Source organism: Mustela putorius, unplaced genomic scaffold (genome assembly GCF_011764305.1).
Source record: "Mustela putorius furo isolate JIRA1106 unplaced genomic scaffold, ASM1176430v1.1 tig00000198_pilon_pilon_pilon, whole genome shotgun sequence".
NCBI classification, from domain to species: domain Eukaryota; kingdom Metazoa; phylum Chordata; class Mammalia; order Carnivora; family Mustelidae; genus Mustela; species Mustela putorius.
The window spans coordinates 7,256,620-7,272,784 of record NW_025421311.1 but is presented as its reverse complement, the minus strand read 5'-3'; the positions used below and the strand labels follow the sequence as shown (position 1 = coordinate 7,272,784).

Genomic DNA, 16,165 nt, shown 5'->3' with positions numbered 1-16,165 from the left:
CATGAGGGCCGGACACCTTTCCTCCAATAATAAATAATAACTGTGGTATTACATTTAACTAAATTAAAATACAACTAAAGGGTTACAAACTAGAAAACAGCTGTCTAGAATATTCAGTGCTAAAGTTCTAAAGGGTGAATATTTATTCACTTATTTACTTATATGTTGGGGCACCTGGGTGGCTCAGTGGGTTGAGCCTCTGCTTTTGGCTCGGGACATGATCTCAGGGTCCTGGGATCAAGCCCTGCATAGGGCTCCTCTGCTCAGCGGGGAGCCTGCTTCCTCCTCTCTCTGTGCCTGCCTCTCTGCCTGCTTGTAATCTCAGTCAAATAAATAAAATCTTTAAAAAAAAATACTTATATCTCTGTCATGAGAGAAGGACAAAGCTTACTGAGTCATTAACAAATGGATATTTGGGTCAAGTATTATGAAACACTATGAAGTGATTCTCTGTACACAATTACTTTCTGTATAGGTCATTAGATACATAATAAATTCTAGAAATTACTTGTTATATATGAGAACCAAATATTTTACGGGTGAGTCAGAATCTGAATCAGAGTTGAAGAATTTTAGAGCTTGAAGAAAGTATACAGATGGTCAGTCTAATCCAGCTCCCCATTTAATAGTAGAGAAAACTGGGAGTTGATAGAAATTTTTTTAAAAATTGTTTTTTTTTTTTTTTTTCCTAGAGCTCTCACACAGTTAGTGGGTGGAAACCACTTTTGATGGGGTGGCCATTTCCCAATAATATTGGAGAGGGGAGTCAATGCTCTTTGAGATCTTCTTCTGGTCCTGAAAATCCCTGAGGCCTTCAGACAAGCTCTAGGCAAGAGGGTCAACATTCTCCTACAACAGGGGTCACATTCTCCTTTAACACTCTCTGCAAGTAAGTTACAGACTAGCTCATCGCATCTTCCAAGGTCATTTAGCAACTTGTTTGTAGGAATTGGGACTAAAGCCAAGGTTAGGAACTCCCTCATTTAGACTCTCCACTCTTGTTGCTTACCTCTGAAATTCTATTGCCTTTTATCACAAACTAACTGGCTTTTCTGTTATACAAGCAGAAAGGATTAAGTAACAACTTTTACCTTGTCATCGTTGAAGAGTAATATGCTCATATCTGCAAACACATTATGAATTATGTACTTACGTAATTTGATCTTTGATAGAGAATAAAGGCAGGAGCAGACCTGCGGTTTCCCTAGTCTTCCTTTCGGTACGTTACCCATCAAACCTCTGTTGACTGTACTGAAATTTTATAGCTTATATCAGCAATTAAATTTGTATGGCCTACTAGGCATACAAAGCAGATGATAAGACAGTTTTATTTACTTTGTCTCTTTTTACTGAGGGCCATTATACTGGAGAGCACACTGTGAATATGTACTTAAATATGCAGGATAGTGGAATCGGGTATGAAATACCACAGTTCATAATAGAAAAGTCTATTTTGTGATTTTACATCTTTATAGCTTTTAAAAAATAGTGAATAAATTTTTAATGGAAAAATACATCAGTATATAATGATGCTTAGATTAACTTAATATCTAATATTTAATATTTAAATCCTTGATTTGAACAAAACTGTATTTTCTGAAGATGCAGCTAGAAATAAAAGGCCTGTTTTAAAGATGTTACTGATGTTCATTTATTCAGTGAGAATTTATTGGATGTCTCATTCGCTATAGCTCTGATTTCCAGTTACTGAATATATGCTTGCTCCTAGATTACCCATAGAGACTTCAAATCAGCATTTCTGTAACTTGCCTAATTATCTTCACTGCTCCCTTCTACTTTTTTATACTTCCTATTTATCTTAATGGTACCCATTGGAAACCCTGACATCATTTTCACATATTCTTTTCTCTTACTTCTTGAAGCCTATCTCCAAAAAATTTTTTTAAAAGATTTTATTTATTTATTTGACAGACGGAGATCACAAGTAGGCAGAGAGTCCTCTCTGGCCTGGACTTTTACAGCAAAACTAAGGTGTCCCGGACGATCTTACCGATCACTGAGACACAGAACCACTCTTCCAAGTCATCCACGTGGCTGCCTGTTACTTTACTAACACAAAGGGGAACCCATTATTCCCCTTCTGACTACCTTATATGGATTCCTACTTCCTTAAGGATGAAGGGCAAATTCTGATCTTCACAAGCAAATCTCAACTTACCTTTCTGGTCATAAACATCCTTATCTCAATATCAACCCTATCTTGCTATGCAGTCTTCAGAGTTGATTGCTTTTTCCCCTCTTCCCCCTTAGGGATCCCTCTACTCACGGGTTCAAACCACCCCCCCACCCCCCACCCCCTACACCCCACCCTGCCCTTCCTCTGAAGGACTTTCTCTTCTCCAGGCAAAGTGAACCACCCTTCTTTTTTGTCTCACTTGATGCGATGGGTCTATCTTTATTACAGTTCATATGGCGCAACTGTTTGTTTGCCTTTCTCATTACAGAATCCAGAGGGCCGGAGACTAGTCTTACTCAAACTACCAAGCGGCATGGAACTCAATGTTTATTCTAGATGGGAAAACCTTCCATTTACAAACCACACTTGCAAAAAGGAGTTTTCTTCAAGAAGGAATTTTATATGTGCTAGTGAGATAAATGCTTTGTAACTATCATTGGACTTCTAGAATCCAGAATTAGTATGTTATGGTGGAGTGCAATCAGATTGTAGCATAGAAGAGTTAGTAATAGATTGAAATAGATTGCTTTTGGTCTTTTTTTTTTTTTTTTTTAAGATTTATTTATTTGAGAGAGGGGTGCTCTCAGGACTCTGAGATCATGACCTGAGCTGAAACCAAGAATTGAACGCACCACCCAGGTGCCCCTGGTCTGTCTTTTTCATGCATATTAGGTAGGGGTTATATGAATTTTTTTGTAACTACTCATAATATCATCAGATTGTTTTTCTGAATGAATGTAGTTTCAGCAAATATGTGAACCTTCCCCCTTGAAATCTGAAATGTTGGGATAAAACTGAGAAAGAAAATTTTCAATTAAGTCACTCATATTTCATTAAAGATGCATATATTTGATGTAAGGAACAAAAGAAAACAATGATGTGTATAGATGACAGTTACACTGACCCCTGACTATAAAGTTCTGCCAGTTCAGTTCATTAGTTTTTCACAGAATAACCTCACACTTAGGAAACAGTGGCTATGCTGCTTTTGTGTCATTGATGATCCACACTATAGTAAAACTAAACTTAAATAATTTTTTTATACTGTAAAAGTAAGAAAAAAAAAACCCTGAAGAATAGAATAAAGGAAAAAAAATCCATAGAAAACTGTGCAGCCAACCCTGGGTTTCAATCTTTTTCGTTTTCCTAACACTTCATGCTGTTTTGTTTTTGTTTTGAGAGAGTGTGTGGGCACGGGGCATGGGGAGAGAGGCAAGGACGGAGGCAGAGACAGAGTCTCAGGCAGACTCCCCACTGAGCACAGAGCCTAAAAACCCTGAGATCATGACCTGAGCCTAAAACAAGAGTTGGACACCCAACTAAGTGAGCCACCCAGACCCCTCTTCGTTGTTTCTTTTAAACATATATGTGATCATAATGCATGGATAGTTTTGTAACTTGTTTCCTCCCTCTAATACTACAAAAAGTACCCATGTGATACACATCACATAAACATTTAAAGTCCTCACCCAAAATGTTACAGAGCATATATGGCTACCTTTAAGATACTTCGTTTCCAAAACAAACAAACAAACAAACAAAAAGAGACTTCGTTTCTGTGTTTAATTTTTGCATCTTATAAATACTATTGTGATCTACAGTTTATGAATAAAGCTTTTGCTCTATTTCGGATGACTTCATTCAGGAAGAATTCCAGATATGGGATTATGGGTTACAAGAGGATGCACATTTTTATAGGTTGAATCACTGTGCCAAATTGCTTTCTAAATAGGTTGTTTCAGTTTACACTCCCACTCACAATGTCTGAGAGTACCCTTTTTATCTCACCACCCTTGAATGTTATCTTTTACTTAAATATTTACTAATATGATAGCCAACTGAAATGTCACATTTTCTGGTCTGTTTGTAGAGTTTAGGATAAAATCAAGGCTCTGGAGTCAAATATAACTAGGTCTGGTCATTGCTCTGCCACTTCCTGGCTGTGTTACAGATTACTTAACTCCTTTGAGGCTCTTTATTCGATGATTTTTAAAAAAAAAGGGGTCAATGCTAATATTGACCCCAAACACAGGGTTGTTGTAATTATCAAAAGAGATGCTCATGTGAAAAGCCTGTTGCTCTAGTGCCTAGCATGTGACAAACGATAGGGAATCCTTTGTTTTTATTGCAAAAGTATGTAAAAGTGTGTATGTTGCATACTTTTGCTTGATTAGTGTACTCTCCAGGAATTTACCTAATACTTTGACTATCTTTACTCATGCAACTTGATTGTGGAAGGTTGAACAATTACCTGCCTGATCCTTGCACCCTGGGGATAAAGTCAGGGAGTAATCTTTTAGTTAAGAAAAAGCACACACCTGGTTCCCATCCTTGAGGAATTTACCATCTAAAGACCTTTAACTCAAAGGGTTTTTAATTGTTCAGATAGGTCGCAGAGGGCAATGGGGGAGACTCACTGAAGCTGGGATGGAGCTTAGTGAACCTAAGTGAAAGAGTTTCTGGAAACGCTACCCTCTCAGGGAAGACAAATGCTAACGCAGGAAGGATAGGAATTATTTGTTCTATAAAAGTTAAGTACACTCTTGAGATTTTATTTGAATCTCAAGTTTGTTCATAAAAGGTAAACTACAGAAAGACTGCAAACGGGGCAAGCTGGACCGATCTGGTTTTGTGCACTACCGTTCATGTTTACTCCTAGCAGGTGTTGCTCTTTGAATCCCAGAAGACACGGAGAGGATGGGAGAACAGAGACTAGGAAAAGTCTGTCTAGTCCCAGCCACTGACTAAAGAGAGCGGCCTGGGGTTAGGCGAGGACCAACTGTCTAACCTCTAATTCTAGGATAATTTAGGTTTGGCTGCTTTTGGGGGGCCTCAGTTCCAGTTTTTCCTTCTTGGTCAACTCCCCCCCAAAAATGTCGGTGGTAATAAAAAATGATCAAATATCCTTGTCTAAAGGATAAAAATCTGCACTCGCGACTGGGGACATTACCATCGAGGTTTTGGTGGAGTTATCCGAAAAAGCAAGTTTTCCTAGTTGGGTAAAAACTGCTACAATCATTAGACACAAATTTCTCTAAGATAGGTCGGTTTCCGTCTCCTGGTCCCGGATTCTCCAGCTGAGCGGCCAAGTCATACCCGATCGGTTCAGGATCCCCTCCGGGAAGAGGAGTCCCTCCTCGGGGGCGATGGAAACGCCCTGGGCGAGTTTTCTGGCACCAGAGGGAGTTTCAAGTTTCCACTGGCGGGGGGGGGGGGGTGGGGTGCGGCGGGCGCCCTCACAGCCCGCGTCCCTGCAGCCCAGTCCCGCCAGGAAGGTCTTCCCGCCGCGCTCCCTGTAGGAGGCCCACCCTCGCGCGTCCCCACCCCGCTCCACGACCCCCGGCGACGCGGCGTGCGGCGGTCCGGAGCGAGCGCGGGGGGCGGGGCGCGGGCGGCCCTCACGGCGGCGGCGGCGGCGGCGTTGGCGCTCAGGCCGCGGCGCGAGGCCGGCCGGCCGGCAGGGGGAGGCGGGGGGCGCGGGGCAGCCCCGCCTTTCCCCCCGAGGAGCCGCCGGGCGGCCATATTGCGGAGCTGTCTGCGGCGGTGGCGGCGCCTCTCGTCTCCGGCGGCCCAGCGCTTCCCACCGCCGCCTGTCCCTCCTGCCGCCGCCGCGACGCCCGGCGCCGCCGCGCAGCGCCCCAGCCGCGCTCGGGGCGGGAAGGAGCAGCTCGCTCTCAGGGTAAGCCGCCGGCGCCCTCCCTTCCCCCACCCCTGTTCCCCAGGCGGCGCCGGAGACGCTGAGGTGGCGGCGAGAAGTTGCGGGGCCCGCGCTGTCCGGCGGCCGCGCCGCGAGGGCCTCGCGCGTCTCTCTGTTCGCGCCCCGCGGGCCGCGGCGCCGCCGCTCTAACGGCCCGGCGGGCCCGGCCGAACCTCGGGGCAGGCGAGAGCGGCGGGGCGCCGCGCGTTTCTGCTCCGCTCGGGCGCGCGGGCCGCCCTCGGGGTGGGCCCTGGACCCCCCAGCCCCGCGGAAGCCGCGGCTTCCCGCCGCCTGGGCGCGGCCCCAGCGCGGCCTGGCCGGTGCCTTTAGGGGACTCTGAAAATCCAGCCCGCGCGGGTAGAATTACGTTTTGCAGTCTGTGTGGGGGGATTTATTAGAACTTCTTCCCCAACCCACCGCCCCCCCCCCGGCCTCCAGTTTGAAAGTAAGGGTGTTGAATTACTAGAGAGCGTGCGTTCTCCCTAGTGGCAAGAGGGATGTTGCATTCCGGGGTTTGGGGCGCGGAGCGGCTCCCGGCACCCGCACCCGCAGGCCCGCGGCTCCCGGCCGGCCCGCTCGCTCTACGTGCTGCTGCTGCTGCTGGGGCTGCGGCGGCCTCGGAGCCGCCCAACTTTGCCCGGCCCTGCGGGCAGCCCGGCCTGGGGTCTCAGACCCCACCACCCAAGTTGAGGACCTCACGGTCCCCCCCTCCCGGGACGGCTTCTCAACTTCATTTCCGGGCTCCCTCCGAAAGAGGGGCGCTGGGTTCTGTCCGTTCAGTGAGGCGCCTCGCTTCCCGTACAGGTACGGCAGGATTCTTCAGCCCTTCCCAGCATTTGGTTACCCCCCCACCCCCCACCCCAAGGAGTGGTGGTGATTAATGAGATTGGGAATGTGAAGTCAGTTTCACCAGAGATAAATTTAAAAATAGAGTTGAGAATGTGTAGAGGACGTTTTAATCAGTCCTGTGGCCCTAAGGCTGGCATGATGCAAATGTAAAAGTCGACGATAATCAGGGTTTATTTGATACAGGAGTACTTGGACATCCACATTGCAATCTATTGTTTCGGAAGCATACATTTTTTAGAACACTAAATACTCTTTTATATTTCAGACGGAGCTCTGAATAAACAATTGCCCCGTTCATTTGGCTGGGTAAATAAATAATGGCCTAATCCATTCCTCAAAACAGCATTATTAGATTTGAGAAGAGATTACTATTCAGGATTGCACTTTTTAAAAAAAAAAAATTTCAGAACTCCGGTGTGTTTTATCTTTCGGAGACTAATAGGATAAAAATGTGGCAAATGACAAAGGGTAGAACACTCCTTTTGAAGTTAATAATAATGCTTTAAAAAAGGATTGTCCTGACTTTATTTCTTTGCTTAATCACTTTTTTATGTAGGATGGAATTTAACAAGCAGTTGATATATTATTATTAAGGAATGAATAGATACGCATTGCAGTTCTTTACAGTTTTATTTCAATGAGGCAAAATTTGATTATGACATTTAGAAATGTTAAATTCTTGTGGATTATACATTGTTTTGTTCCTGCCTGTAGCCCTACACATGGAAGATTGTGTAGGAGAGACTCAGAAATATTTGTAGAAAAAGATAATTAATTTTGATGTGAGTAAAGTATGTTGAGTCTGTCTTTTGTTTTTAGACTTTGTCATTGCTTAACTGGAACTTAAACTGATTATTCTTTTTCCTGGTGGTAAGAGATGACAGACTTGGCTCTTCTCTCCCTGTCAGTAGTCTCAGGGAGGGGAGCAAGGGTTGTTTCTTGTTGATTGCTTTACCATTAGGAAGAGCAGAATTGGATTTTATTCATTTTTATCTTTGGCATTTTGTTGAAATGAAGTCTTTATATATTTTTATTTTAATTTCAGTTCTTGATCTTTTAATATAATTTGTGTAGAGTCTAATTAGAGTCTCCAATGTGGAGTGACGGTGGGAATCTTGTTTTTTCATCCATTTTTAATTTAATGCATTTTAACTTAGGCCATTTAAAAATGGCAAATTTTAACCAATGTTTCCCAAAGACCAAAGCCTAAAAAAAATGTGTCCTGTGAAGATTGCGAAGACTGAGAGACTGAGCTGTGCCAGTGGAGCATACCTGATAGGGTAAAACTAACATAATTTTATTCTACTTCTGTGAATCTGGGAACTCAAGGAAGGCACCCTGTCTTCGAAAGGTTGCGCCTCCAGCAGACCAAAAGCTATTGGTAACTACCCCGATGGTACCCATGGGGTGATGGACTCAGGGGACCTGGGTTAAGTTGCTGTGGACTCCCCTCTTACAAGGTTATTTTAAGCCTTGCAGTGTTGTTACTCATGGCTGAGGTTCTTCCAGATGGTCCCTTATTTTTGCAATCAGTGAAGCTCACCTCTTCCATGATCGAAGTGTCCAGTCTGACCAGAGAGTTCCTTAGTTTTTAGCCTCTTTCACAGACTCCTGCTTTTCTTACTTATTTAGTTCTTGGTATATTTCTTTATTTTAATTTCTGTTGAACATAAATATTAAACCATTTTTAAAGACTATAAAAGTAATACACTTTATGACAAACGTTAAAAATCTAGAAAGGTGTAAAGGGAAAATAAAATCTCTTACTCCCCAGAACTACCCCCCCCCCCACCTGTTTCATCATGTTTTTCGTAAGTGATAATTGATATTAGCACTTCCTTCTGTACGGAAAATGACAATACTTATGCAAGGATGAACCTATACTTTAACCTATACTTTATCTCGTATTTGTGATTTTTAAAGTCTATAAAAACAAGGTTATTTTGTAACAGACTTTGAAAGGGTATTTGTTTATTACTGTGTTAAACGTTAATGTTTCTCAGATTCTTATCAGTTGAATGAAATCACACAATGGGATTTCCTATATGAAATCACACAGTGTGATTTCCTATAATCTCAGTGTGTTTACGTGTTTGTGCAAATTTTCTTGCTTAATGATTGAAGGTGAAATTCAATTTTTGTTTTCTCCCTAGAGTATGGCATATGATTGGTAGTGGAAAGTGGTGTCCTTTGAAAATACGTGTCTTTATATTAGGAACTGATTGGAAAGGAAAAATAGTCCATAGGATTTACTTCTTTCCTCATTGCATTTAATACTGAATTCTAGCTTCAGCTTCCTGGAAAAGAAGGGTTCGGTCAGGTTACAAGTTGTATAGTTTTTTTCTTTGAATAACCAGTGTAGAAATACTTGCAGATTTACTAATTTAAAATACTTAGTTTTATTCAATAGGTAGATGTTATAAATGTGCATATGCATTTTTTGTATTGTTTTTCTGTTATAATATGTATTACTCTATAACAATTCTAAATTGCATTTTGCGGATGTTATATTTAAAGTAAGGTAATGACTTTTTTTTTTTTTAACATCAAGCACTCTAATATATTTGAGTAGAATGCTCAAGACATGCTGGGTTACTTTTCTACCTAATTTATATACATTTGAAGTAAACTGTTTTTGAGTTTTAGTCAAGTTGATTTGTTTGAGAAAGATACTGTCTTTGCTTTAGTCATTTAGAGGAGAGGTCAACGAACTAGTTGGCAGGCCAGATATGGCCTGCTTTCCTGATTTTGTAAATGAAGTTTTATTGGAACATAGAAATCCCATTTGGTTACATACTATATATGACTGCTTTTGTGAGCTGTAACATCAGAGGCCATATATTTTGCAAAACCTAAAGTTTTCATTCTCTGGCCCTTTACAGAAAAAGTTTGCCAACCACTGATTCAGAGGAAAGAAACCTTGTTGAAGGAGTGTCTTAGGTACAGTATCAAAGAAGGAGGTAGCAGCACACTGTTTTGTTTTCCCCCCATGATTATAGAATTTGTAAAGTTACAAAATTTTAGTATCAGTAAGTGTAACAGATAGTTTTTTCTGAGTTGTAGGTAGTCTCTATGGGCTTTTGGGACCTTAAATTTTTCTTTAATTTGTGGAAAATTGAAGTTAAATAAGACTAGCTGCAATGAAACTGTGAAGTGAGCAATCTTTTTTCAAGGACTTCTGTCACGTAAGATACTTTGGCCTCAATAATAGAAAATTCTCAACCTGGCTTAAATACTGAGGAAATGTCTGATCTTATATAATGAAGTCTGGAGGTTCAAGAATAGCTCAGTGACATCAAGGACTCCTCTTTACAGTTCTCTGCTCTGTGGTGTTCCCCCTTAACCTTTATAGTAAGACTGTTTCGTCTTGTTACAATCTGGCTCAGCAGCACTCGCATGCCATCCATACTGCAGTGCTCAGAGGAATGAGAAGGACTCCCCTTTCCAGAAGCCCCCCAACAGATGTCTTCTTAGTTGCATAGGCTGGGATTGGGATATATTATTCCATACCTAGCTAGTCACTGGTAAGGGTAGTGGGATTGCCCTTTTTTCTTTTCTTTTTTTTTTTTTTTTTTTTTTTTAAAGATTTTATTTATTTGTTTGACAGAGAGATCACAAGTAGGCAGAGAGGCAGGCAGAGAGAGAGGAGGAAGCAGGCTCCCCGCTGAGCAGAGAGGACCCAGCCAGCCAGTCCCGAATGAGCACCAACATGTGAGGGCGCCCACTGGCCTCCAGGATCGGCTCGTGCCCTGCCTGCCCCCATCCACGGCCTTGACACACAGGCTCCCACGGCTCACCCGCTACTTGTGGAGGGGCCTGTGTACCCCTGTGGCCCCTGCTATGCAGGGCCCCCCGCAGGGGCGTCCAGGTTCGCAGCTCGATTCCAGGACTCTGAGATCATGACCTGAGCTGAAGGCAGAAGCTTTAACCCACTGAGCCACCCAGGAGCCCCTTGGGATTGCCCTTTCTTATGATTCTCCTCTTACTAGATTGTTTTCCTTATTCATATACCAAGTGTTTTGAATTCTTTCTTTCTCCCCACCCAAAGTCACATCCAGTACTGATCTGTTATACATAATCTGGCATGAATATGTCAGTTCCTATCTTCTTGGGTACTACATTTATTTAAATTAAGAAATGAAAAGCATTGATTTCTGCTAAAATACTTAGAAGGCAGGGGTTGACAAACTGTGGCCTGTTAGCCAAATGCAGCCTATTCCATTTTTAAAAATAAAAATTTATTTGAACACGGTAGTACATTTGTTTACATATTATCTATGGCTGCTTTCATGCTACAACCCCAGAGTCATTGCAATAGAGACCATATGGCCTTGGAAAACCTAAGAAGTTTACTTGCCCGTCCCTTTTAAAAAAGATTTTTATTTATTTATTTGAGAGAGCAGAGAGAGAGAGCACCAGCAGGGGGAGCAGCAGAGGGAGAGGGAGAAGCAGGTTCCCTGTTGAGCAAGGAGCCTGATGCAGGGCTTGATTCCAGAACTGAGATCATCAGCTGAGCTGAAGGCAGATGCTTATGAGACTGAGCCACCCAAGTGCCCCTTTACCTGGCCCTTTAGGGAAAAAGTTTGCAGACTTTAAGATAACAAAGGTACATATATACTTCTGTGCCAAATACTCTCTGTATTTGGGGAGTAAGATATTGAGAACTTCACACTAATGGTAATATAGATGTGCTGTACCATGAAGTGTGGTCACTGCCTAAATGCTCTTGTATGTAGGAACGGGAGTTAATATTTAGTGCATCAGTGTTCTAAGCAGAGTCTTCTGTGATGTGAGATTTGAGTGTTGTTTCCTACTTTATTTTTAAAATTTTCCTATTGTTTGTGTACGTTAACTAGTAACTTTCAATAAGTTGAGTAGGTGTTGTTTATAACCAAAAATCCTGGCTAGTGTATGGAATGAGCGGGCACATGAGTGCAACAAATAAAAGGGAGAATGGGGGTACAGGAAATGTCAGCCATGCTTAATTGAATCTGGAACCGGTTGGCTTTTACTGAGTGTGTAGGGCAGATTAAACTTTGTTAGCCATCTTCTGGACTCCTGATATTTAATGATAGAACTGGCATATAACCTTATTGACTGCATGAAAGAGTTTTGTCCAATTTAAGAGATATTTAAGAAACATAATTACTTTATTTCGTCTTGAAAATAAGCTGCTTTAAAGTCTGGTGTTTGGAAACCTATAAAGCGTAGAATGACATGTGAGAATTCAGATCATTTTGGAACTTTGCTTCTTTCCTGCTGCTAAGGTGACTTACATGAATCTGTTTTTACATCTTTGAAAACTTACTATATTAGTTTTTGGTGTTTTCGTAAGTGTTAAATGAAGTACTTGGACTGGATTTAGCTTTCTTAGCTTTTAGCGTTTAAAATTTATCAATGCAAATGGTAATGTATTGTTTTTCTACCCACCTTGGGAACAATATTGATAAGGTGTTCCTTTGAATTTACAGATTTCTTTTAGAAGAGAATCTGAATTCAGTGTGAAGCTTTTTTTTTTTTTTTTAAGATTTTATTTATTTATTTGATGGAGAGAGAGATCACAGGTAGGCAGAGAGGCAGGCAGAGAGAGAGAGGAGGAAGCAGGCTTCCCGATGAGCAGAGAGCCCAATGCGGGGGCCCAATCCTAGGACCCTGAGATCACTACCTGAGCCGAAGGCAGAGGCTTTAACCCACTGAGCCACCCAGGTGCCCCAAAGCTTTTGTTTTTAATACTGCAATTCTGCTTTATATTTTAAGTTTTAGAAATTTGCTTTGCATTTTCAGTAGCATGTAAAAATTGCTCAAAAATATTGAATATTTCATTTCCTTGAAAATATCTTTGAACAAAAATCACTTTCTACATAAGCAAGTACTTAATACCTTATTTGGAACTGCATATCACCCTTACAGGAAACCCATTTACAGAGGTGATTATACCAGTATTATTTTTTAAGTCGGCTCCTAGCTGGGTGTGGGCTTGAACTCAAAACCCTGAGATCAAGACCTGAGCTGAATGAAGTCTAGAGTTGGACACTTAACCAAGTGAGCCACTCAGGTGCACTGTGATTATACCAATATTAACCTGTACCTTATAATGTTTTTAGAGGTAGTCTTTTGACCTGAAAACAACAGAAGAATGAGCTTTAGCTTTTTGAAAAGCTCTTAAAATTGTTGGAGATGAGCTTAGCTAGAATGTCAGAAAAAAGGCAGAATAGGAAAGCCAGAAGAGCCCTAGGACTAGGGTTTAAAAGGACTTCTGATGGTTAACTAGCTTTATTACTTTGGGCAGGTCATTTATCTGAATATTAAATTCCTTATTAAAAGAATGAGGGATCCTATCTTGGGCAGAGGGAAGAGAGCAGTTATTATGAAGATTAGGTAATAGATGTAAAAGTGTCTGGAGAGCGAGTATTCTACGGATACTTTCTTCATTCACGAGCCTTCTTAATTTTGCCCTTCATTTGCATAATGGAGCTAAAATTTTTTTTGCCCTTTTTGCTTCACTTCGGGAATGACATGGCATTATGTAGCTTAAGGTGCATTAATATTGCTATTAAATTCAGTATTAACACTGAGCTGAAAATACAGTATAGTTCTGTGTATTGTAGAGGTTTTAAACCTGTGTCTGAACTTGGATAGGGAAAAATGTTGCATCTTTTTAACATGTTTTCTTCCATTATTAGTGTAGGGAACTGGTAGTATTAGCAGTACTACCAATAGAAATTGTAGATATTTTCATAGTCTGTTACTGTTAGAGAAATAAACTCATCATTACTTAGGAGTTTAATCATTAGATCCACTTGTAAATACTTTTATTTAAAGATTAATTAAGCACAGATATTACTGTGTCATAAATGTGTGATTTTAATATTTCGATAATTGCATTCCAATATAATTGGAATTATGCAATGTTAATATATTTTATTTTGCACATTTTTAAAATGCTTTTCTAGGAAAGGCTTCACAAGCTTCACCGAAGTGCCCGTCCAGGGGAAAAGTGATTAAGAACTTTTTTATTGTAGATGTTATTGTGTTGGTTTTTGACTTCCAGAGTTACCTTATAATTTAGTTTATATTTCTCTTTGTCACACTGCTTCCTAATTCCCCAGTAAATTGGCAAAGGAATTCTTTTGTAACTTTTTGGTCTGTGGAGAAATCAGAGTTGGTTCAGAGATTGCTTCTGTGTCTCAAAAGACAGGAAAAAATTTATAGTTAGGCATGGAGGAAAAGGAGATCTTAAGAGTAAAATTAGGCGGTATGGTATAAATTATTGAAGCTTCAGTATAGGCCAGTATGGATTAGACTTAACACCTGTTTTACCACCTGGCAGGTGAGAAGAGCCTGTTGTGCCACTGACTTAATAGAGCTCAGGGTGTTTAGCATGAGGCTGTTTTTCCATTGTTTGTGGTAGAGGGGAGGCTTGAGGGTCACCCTCAGAGTTAAAGGACAAAGAAGAGAATGTTTCATATAAATTCTTTATCTGTAAACATTGTGTGTATTTTTTTAAGATTTTAATTTATTTATTTGACAGAGAGTACAAGCAGGGGGAGTGACTGGAACAGGGAAAAGCAGGCTCCCTGCTGAACCAAGAGCCAGATGTGGGGCTCCAATTCGAGGACCCTGGGATCGCCACCTAAGTGGAAGGCAGATGATTGACCAACAGAGCCACCCAGGCACCTCTAAACATTGTATTTAGAGTACATAACCATACAGTTAATTTTCTGGCAATGGGGAATGTGTATGCTCTTAGCGTCTTTTAAAACTACTTGTTGAGTATGTCTTTGCCTTGATTGTGCTTCCTTGCTTCTGGGGGAGTCAGTATAGCAGAGAGATTTAGGGTAAGACCACTTTAAAAAATTTAGAAAGAGTAGGGAGGCGGGAGTAAATTTTTTCTCAGTAATTATGTATTATGAGGGCAGATGGGAGAAGAGTTGATTGGTATTAAGTATCGCTGATATACAATGGTTTAGGTGATTATATATTATCTTATTTTTTTTTTAAGAAAAGAAAGAAAGGAAGACTCTGAAAGACAGTGATTTCAAGATGAATCAGTTAAAGATGGAAACCAAAGACGTATCTCGGTTGTCTTGGTATCTTAGCTCTTTATGTGACATTTTATTAAATTGTCCATTTTGGTACTAACAAATGTCTAGTTTCAGGAAAAAAGAAAAAACATAACTAATGCAATCGTGTAAAGATTAGAAATGTATTACTGAGGTTAAATATTATTTTAGTGTTAAGTGTTATATATTTTTCAGTAATAACTAAATACATATTTACATATACATATACATAATACACATACATACTAAAATATATATTTTTCAGTAATAACTAAAAACACAGCAGGATCCTAAAAAGATTTAAAGTGGGATTCTTATATATGTCATATAAGCTCATAAAGTGAGATATAACCAATTTAGAAAATAAGACCCTGATTATTTTTTTTTTTTTTAAAGATTTTATTTATTTATTTGACAGAGAGAGATGACAAGTAGATGGAGAGAGAGGCAGGCAGAGAGAGAGAGAGGGAAGCAGGCTCCCTGCTGAGCAGAGAGCCCGATATGGGACTTGATCCCAGGACCCTGAGATCCTGACCTGAGCCGAAGGCAGCGGCTTAAACCACTGAGCCACCCAGGCGCCCCAAGACCCTGATTATTAAGTGGCCAGTTTGTTTTTCAAGATATTTGTAAGGATACCTGTGTTTTACATAATTAAAATGAATGGTTACATAATCACTTATCCTAATGTAAATGTTTATACAATTTGTCATAATACAGAGAAAACCTGTAAGAGTCCATCATGTTATCAGAGTTTCAACATTGTAATTTTAATCATTGGCTTTTATCATGAGTACTGCTGAGAATATCTTGCTACAGATTACTTTCTTTTGTATTTCTTTATTTCTTTGGGATATATTCCAGAAGGAGAAGTTCCTTTTCAGAAAAAAAATTGAGCTTCTGTTAATATTGACAACTTATTTCTTAGAAACACTGAGCCAGTTTATGGTGCTACCAGCAGTATTTATCTATTTTTTTAGCAATACTGCTTCATCAATATTGGGATGTGTAATTAATAATTATTTTGCTAGTTTAATGAGATATAATCAGTAATACCTTAAAGCCATTTTGATTTGTGATTTAAATCAGCACAGTTGTGCATTTATTTTGTAAAGAGTTTGTAGAGAGTTTGTGTTTTAACCATTTACTGAGTGGGGTCTGAGTGATAATCTTTGTTTGTTTGTAGTGATATCTTTATATATATTTATTTACTTTCCTTAGTAACTTTTTGTAGTGACTATTGGATATTTTTCTGTTCCATTACTTTTATTTTGCTATTTATTTTGTTCTATGGGTCTAAGGATTTTAAATAAAATATATTAATCTGTTTTCATCATAAGGTATGTATCTTAGTCATTATTT

At 40.3% G+C, this 16,165-nt stretch overlaps 1 protein-coding gene across 2 annotated transcripts in view; it reads left to right on the top strand.

Moving 5' to 3' along the window:
* Positions 1-5,623: 5,623 nt before the first annotated feature.
* RDX (radixin) overlaps positions 5,624-16,165 on the top strand; it is an 85,096-nt gene continuing 74,554 nt past the window's right edge. The window contains exon 1 of one of the 2 annotated variants that reach the window (XM_045077544.1): positions 5,624-5,876. The gene's annotated coding sequence lies outside the window, so the exon portion shown is untranslated. The remainder of the gene's footprint in view (positions 5,877-16,165) is intronic. The other variant, XM_045077543.1, reaches the window with a different exon arrangement.